General features: G+C 36.5%; 1 protein-coding gene across 2 annotated transcripts in view; it reads right to left on the reverse strand.

Moving 5' to 3' along the window:
* The window catches only part of LOC121876930, a 43,809-nt gene extending 36,955 nt beyond the window's left edge, over positions 1–6,854 (reverse strand). Inside the window, exons 1-4 of one of the 2 annotated variants that reach the window (XM_042382498.1) lie at positions 6,510–6,854; positions 5,202–5,327; positions 4,523–4,702; positions 3,851–3,912 (exon numbers count right to left, since the gene is read on the reverse strand). The gene's annotated coding sequence lies outside the window, so the exon portion shown is untranslated. The remainder of the gene's footprint in view (positions 1–3,850; positions 3,913–4,522; positions 4,703–5,201; positions 5,328–6,509) is intronic. The other variant, XM_042382499.1, reaches the window with a different exon arrangement.
* Between the last annotated feature and the right edge of the window lie 77 nt (positions 6,855–6,931).

Here is a 6,931-nt window from a genome sequence, read left to right on the forward strand (position 1 = left end):
GGGGAGGAGGGAAGGTTGTGATAGGTAGGGGGAGGAGGGAAGTTGTGGTGGGGGGGGGAGGTTGTGGTAGGTACGTGGGGACAAGGACTGACTTGGGTGGGGAGGTAGTGGTGGTCAGTGTCGATGACTATTGATGGATCTCATTTATCTGGACTTGACATAATTATGTTCATTACATTACTGTACTATAATAGATTTTTATGTCTCTATAGGCTTAATAAAATGCATAGGTTAAAGAAAATTAATATTCACAGTGTGGCAGCTGTTTCCTTATGAACAATGTATATTTTTAGCTATATTTGTATCCCATAGACAAGGCAATGTCAAGGGTATTGTTATATGCTAGAAAATGTTAGCAAAACGTAACTTTATGTAACAAGACAATGAGTATCAAATTCCACTTATTCAGGGTCTCCCTTATGGAGTTATGTGATGTGCTTTCATTTGGTGATTTGTATAACATTGTACTATATAAATGTTTTCATTGTTTTGAATTTTATTCATATTTAAGCTGTGTACCCTTTAAAAAAAAATCACAAAATCGACTCCATGGTTTTCAAATTTGTACAAAATAGTTTTGTAAATAGATCCTATTTATATTATATTTATCTTCACTCTGTATATAATACTTATAAAACATGTTTCATATTCTTAGTTTAGTCTTATCCCCATCAATTTGAAGTGTGTACAGGTAAGATCGCATAAACTCTACAGTATGTAAGAAAAAAAATATACATGCGGTATATTTTTCAAAAACATCATTATTGTTATTGAAATATGATCCAACATAGCCTCAGTTGTTGAGTGGACCACCGAACACTACCAAGTTCACTGCTAAAAGTAATTCTATCCACTCTGTCTTACCATACTGAAGTTATTTTATTTATTATTTTCATAAACTTCGATCATAGTATTTGTTGTTATGTACCAAAATGTAGAATATTAATCATGACAGTAAAATATGATATATGGATATAGTTAGAATCATTGAAATCATTTGTAGCTTTAGTACTTCGACCCCATCATTTCACCAGTAATGTATAAGGTATACATTAATCATAACCACCAGAAGAGTCCTATACAGGTATTTAAACGCTTAATGATAAATTGGTGTGTGTATAGAGAGTGCAGGTATAAACTGACAAATATACATTGTGCAGAGACAGTGCAGGTATACAAACTAAAGTAAACAGTATATCAACTCGACCTGGGATAGCCCAACAAAGCTATCATATGGTTATATCCTGTGAGGTCCTTTGGTTCGAGTGTGGGACTAATCAGAAATATTAAATCTACATAAAACAGACACTCCATCTTAATTTATTACTGTGTTTTGAAATGTTAATCTTGTCATTCATTACTAAAATTATCCGTGAACATCATATAGTTCCAGTATACAGTACACAAGTTTTACGAATGAGACAAGACAAAAAAAATGAGCAGAAAAAAGCACGAATAAGTCAACAAGAGACCTTAGATATTGTAATTTTCAAATGGCTATAAAAGCTGATGGTGCAATTACATTTTGAGCATGCAAATGAAGCTTGGCTGCAGCACATCTCCTGTACCCAGATACACTGGTCCACGTCCGGGCACCATAAGTTCACCTAACTTCGGATGGGAACCTAACTTTACTTAAGGGTCATCAGGACTGTGGAGCCAACTTTTATAATAGGAATGTTGGGTGGCCTTTATTAACAAAAACATGACTCCTGAATCACTATAAAGAATAAAGCAATATTTCTCATGAATAAAAAACAAGAAGTTTAAGAAGACCTAAATAGGCACTACTGTACCTAGTAAATCATATATAATTATCTTATCTAAAATTACCTGATAGTCTCTCCACTGGTATACGTCACAAACTCAATCTAAAGATTTCAAGATTGGGAAGAAAAGTGGCCAGTGTGCTGTCGCCTTTACATTACAGGAACATTGAGGATGGAGCCAGTTCGAAACCAAAAGTCTTGGAATAACCTGCCAGAGTATTGTGGCGGCACCGAGTGTCCGGTCATTTAAGACCAAACTTGGCGCATCCTACATACTGTAATACGATATTGTACTAGTAAGTGATTTATATATTGTGTAAACAAACAAACACGACAACAAGGCGGAATTTAAAACTACATCAGGTCCATCAGCCTTATATATTAAATGTTTTTCATTTTTTTGTATTAAACAGAGAGATTAATCCAGATAAATGTGAATTCGTTATTGTATGAAGTCAAATTGCGTACAGTAAACTCAAATCAGAATTTGGAATGAAGCCATTGAAAAGTCAGAAAGCCGAGGTCAACCATTCAAAAAATCATGAAGCCGAAGCCAAGGCTTTCCATGCTACACAAACTACCTTTAGCACCATTACTTATGTAATATATTGTATTACCTTACGTGTTGATGGGAATACATATGATATTAGTTGCAGCAAGGCCAGTGGTGTAGATCCTGGGACACCTTTACACATTACAAGCTACTGTTGCCAAATTTAAGAAATTTAAGAGTTTTCAAAAGATGGAATCACTAACAATAACTAGCAGGAGAATGACACATACTCAGTTAAACATGCACTTGTGAGAGTGGGTAAAATTCTAGCTTCATTACCAATTAGTTTTTGACCAGAAATCTAGGTTTTCCCCAGTGTATTAGGTGGGATTCTTTCGAACTAGATGTTTATTTCCGTTAGAAATGTGTAATTTTTGAGTTATCACCCCCCTCCATAAAACCTGACCTAACCAACCAAAGAATCCTACCTAACCTTACCTAACTTCCTAGTCGGGGGACAGACCCTCAGCCATTTTAAACAGAATGTACTTGTTTTGATAACTGGTACCAATTAAAGCAACTTTGTTAAAGCATCATGGTGTAATATTACGTTGTTTTTTTTGTGGACGTGAGTACACCCAGATCGATCGGATCAGTTGCAAACAAACAGACGACCGGGGTGATTGCAGATTTATGATAATTTCCTATGTAAATTTACCATCTTGGTCATTATCCATTGGCGACGAAGTGGATTTATAAAAAGTAATTTTTGGCCTACCTCTGGCGCCCCTCCCCTATATGTTTAGACTCATGCACCTCTTGACCCAACTGGTCTCATCCATTCTCTCCACATGCCTGAAAAATCTCAGCCTAACTCTGCAAAACACCACCAATACTCTCAATACCCAGCTGACTCTTAACTCTGAATAGGGAGTCTTATCTTTTAGTGTCACATTGCACATCCACCTCACCATTCCCATTTTAGATTATTCAAGACTGCATAAGTCATCCTCTTGAGCTGCTCATTTTTCACTGATATATAATACATACACTTCTCACATCAGTTGTATACATTCTTCCTTTCATGTAAAGGGAAAGTTCTCTTGCTGACAATAAAGGCAGCAACTCCCTAAACTACTCCAGTCATTTCTGACTCTTGCAACTGGGATATCTTCAGCACCCCCTCCAGCACTGATCATGTCATCCAGGCAGAACTCATTGACACAGTCCCAGGACGCATCCTCAATATTGAGTTTCTCCAGCCTTGCTAAGGCCACATATTTATCTGCATATACAGAACATTTACAGTCAGCAACAGCCTGCAGTCTGCTGTCCATTCCACAGCACTGCACCTTTTGTATACCCACTTTTCACACTCACTGCACATTGTTGCTAACACCTTTCTTACAGATAGCATAGAAATAGATAAGGTATATACTTATAGTATAAATAAATAGATAGTCTGACAGATGATAGATGACAAATAGACAAATTGACTGATAAAAAGATATACCGATATAGATAAATATAGTTGGACATACATAGTCAAATTGAGATATGGATAGATACAGCATACAGAAAGACACACCTGTAACAGCAGAGTCTCCATCCTCAAGTTGTTAGTTTCCCAAGCTTTGGTCTTTAACTCGCCTGTAACAAAAAAACATTTAACATAATACAACAGTTTATGATGAAAAATATGTCCACGAATTAATAGTTGTCCAGTTCAGTAGTTGTTTGTTTTATGCAGTTTGGTTTACGTGAACTTTCTTGGGGCTGTAAAGCTTGCATGCTTGAGAAACTCGAGCAATTTTTTCCAAAATATTCCCAGCTAAACTAGTGGTACAATTAATATGGTGGGAAATACAATAATTAAGACAGATAGATAGGTAGACATTGATAGGTTGAATGATACATAAACAAAGAAAGAGAGATAAAAATATAAAAATAAATAGATCCTGACATATGGTACATAATCCATATGGATAGACAGACATTGTATATAAATTGACAAGCTGGCAAACACTTGTGATGATAGATAGATTGACATATATAGATCAAACAGACTGAGATAGGTATTGATAGATATACACCGGAAGATAATGGATAGAAAAATTGATAGATATACTAAAAGGCACATAAAGGCAGACAGAAAGACAAATGACTAACAGGAGCACAGTTACAACATAAATTATTGTCCACAGTGTGACAAGCACAAAGATTTCCTCTACAGGGTATGAGAGCTGCTCCTATAGTTTACCTTGCCATATGTAGAGGTGCTAGTAGTGATGATGGCACCATGATGGTTGTGAAGGTGGTGGTTTTACAGAGTGGCCATTGGAATGAAGCTCTACAATAGCAACTCTTTGTCCCAGTCTTCAATTATCATTTTCAAGTGTAATGGTGCAGTTCAATTTCCCAAGGTCTAGTTTTAAATCACCTGTAACAAAGAAAAAATACTAAATATACACAACTGTTTATGATTAAAATATGTACATGAATTAATAGTCATTCAGTACAGTAGTTGTTTGTCTTATGAAAGTATGGTTCACGTGAACTTTCTTGGGACTGTAAACTTTGCATGCTAGACTCGGTAATTTTTGCCTTAGTATTCCCAGCTAAATTAGTTGTACATTTAATACTGTGGGAAATACAGTAGTTTAGACAGATAGACAGATAATATAGACAAATTGGCTCATAGATAGACACAGTAGATACTGACAGATATAGATAAAACAGGTAGATAGATTGACTGAGATAGGTATTGATACATAAATCCTGGCAGTTAATGGACAGATATACTGAAAAGCACATACAGAAAGACAGAAACATAAATATACATAAGCAGTTAGATAGACAGGAAGATAAAAAGGAAGACAGACAGGAGCACAGTTACAACAACTTGTTCACAGGGTATGAGAGTTGTCCCCTTAGTTTACCTTGCCATAGGTGGTGGTGGTAGTGGTGATAGTGCCATGGTGGTGGCATCTCTTGTTCCATGCCGCAGTTGGTCATTTTCAGTTGTGGTGGTGCAGTTTATTTTCCCCAAACTTTTGTTGTAACATCTGTAACAAACAAAGGTAAATTTGTAGAAAAGAAGCATTATTTCTTTGGATATAAAAAATATGTTTTACCTATGTTATTTGATGAGTTTCGAACGAATATGATCTTCATTTCTGCCGGAAATCACTAGTGTTTGAGATACAACCCCCCAAATAATAAGGGAAAAAGTTGGATTATTTTATTTGTAAATTGCATAAAATACTAACCAATCAACCAAACCACACCTGATCTGATCTGACCTGACCTGACCCGACCTGACCTAACCTAACCAAGTTGCACCTCTTTCGTTTCTTACTGTTCGGCTGAAGAAAACTGTGGAGACACCGCCAAATGTGTTGTTCATCATGCAGTGTACACCGATTATTACACTTTGAACAAATAAAGTTGTTCGGCAATACACTGTGTTTTCTAAAAAGAGAAATTGCCTCACTATTTTTCTGATGAAACTCGGAATTGACAAAATAATCTCTATCACAATGACAGCACAGCTCTTCCACCTCAGCTATATCTGGTACTGAAAATTTAAATCTCCTCTCCCGACGCACTGGCTAAGACAAAAAAACCTCTAGCCCAATAATAAGTCTCGTATCGCTATAGCCAAAAAGAAACTCCTATACCACCCCCCTGCACATGTGCTGTAGACGTGCAAGAAGCGAAGACGGAGGTAAGGAGCACTGCGTAAGGGGGGTGTCAGCCATGGTAATATTGTTATTATTATCCACTCTGTATCTGTGTTTTTCTGGCTAAATAAACTGATTCAATTCAATTCTCCGCAAAAAAAAAACCACATGGCAACACTAGACTGAATAAAACTAATAATATTGAAAAATTAATATCTTGGTTATCCTTAATTTCCAGTGTAAAACTATCTTAGAATTGTCAAAACATTACGAAATATATATTAATAACAATGAGAGAAAGACCGGTGCTTTACTATAAATTCACCCAAACAAAATATCATATTTACTATAAGGAAGTTGGGGACTAAGGTTAAGTTAGGTTACATAATGGTATATTTAAATCACTTGCGAGAGAAACGACATTGAAGAAAAGTCTCTTAAATTTGTGTACACCATCGGTAAAACACACTGCTCAACCTGAGAGCCATGTTGGTTAAGATGCAAATTTACCATTTCTGGTGGTAACTGTCTCCTTCACCTTTACCTGAAATAATATAGGCTTACCTTTAGAACATGGCAGTTGTGATGTTGGTAATCCTTACAAGTGTTCTTGGTGCTGGTAGTCCAATCAGTTTATATTTGAAGTTCTCCTCAGACGCACTGGTCTCAAAATGCAAGCTGCATAAATGACCATTTTCAGCATTTATAAAGTCTTTCCTCTCACACAAGTGAATTCATCAACTTCTCAGTTCTTTATCATTGGGAAAATGGTGGAAATTAATGTCAGCCCTGTTTGTAATTTGTGATTAACATCCCAAACCTGAGCGAGTGCTCGGCATGCCTGTTGCTCCTGCTGCCGTGTAGTGACATCACAGACTGTTACAGGCAGACCAAGGAGGAAGAGCGTCTCCCATACAGAACCTCACTTGATGGCCCGCCATCTAGTGGCCAGGCGTCCATAAGGAAAACGATTTATGTATCTTTTA

Source organism: Homarus americanus, unplaced genomic scaffold (assembly GCF_018991925.1).
Source record: "Homarus americanus isolate GMGI-L3 unplaced genomic scaffold, GMGI_Hamer_2.0 scaffold10478, whole genome shotgun sequence".
Classification (NCBI taxonomy): Eukaryota; Metazoa; Arthropoda; class Malacostraca; order Decapoda; family Nephropidae; genus Homarus; species Homarus americanus.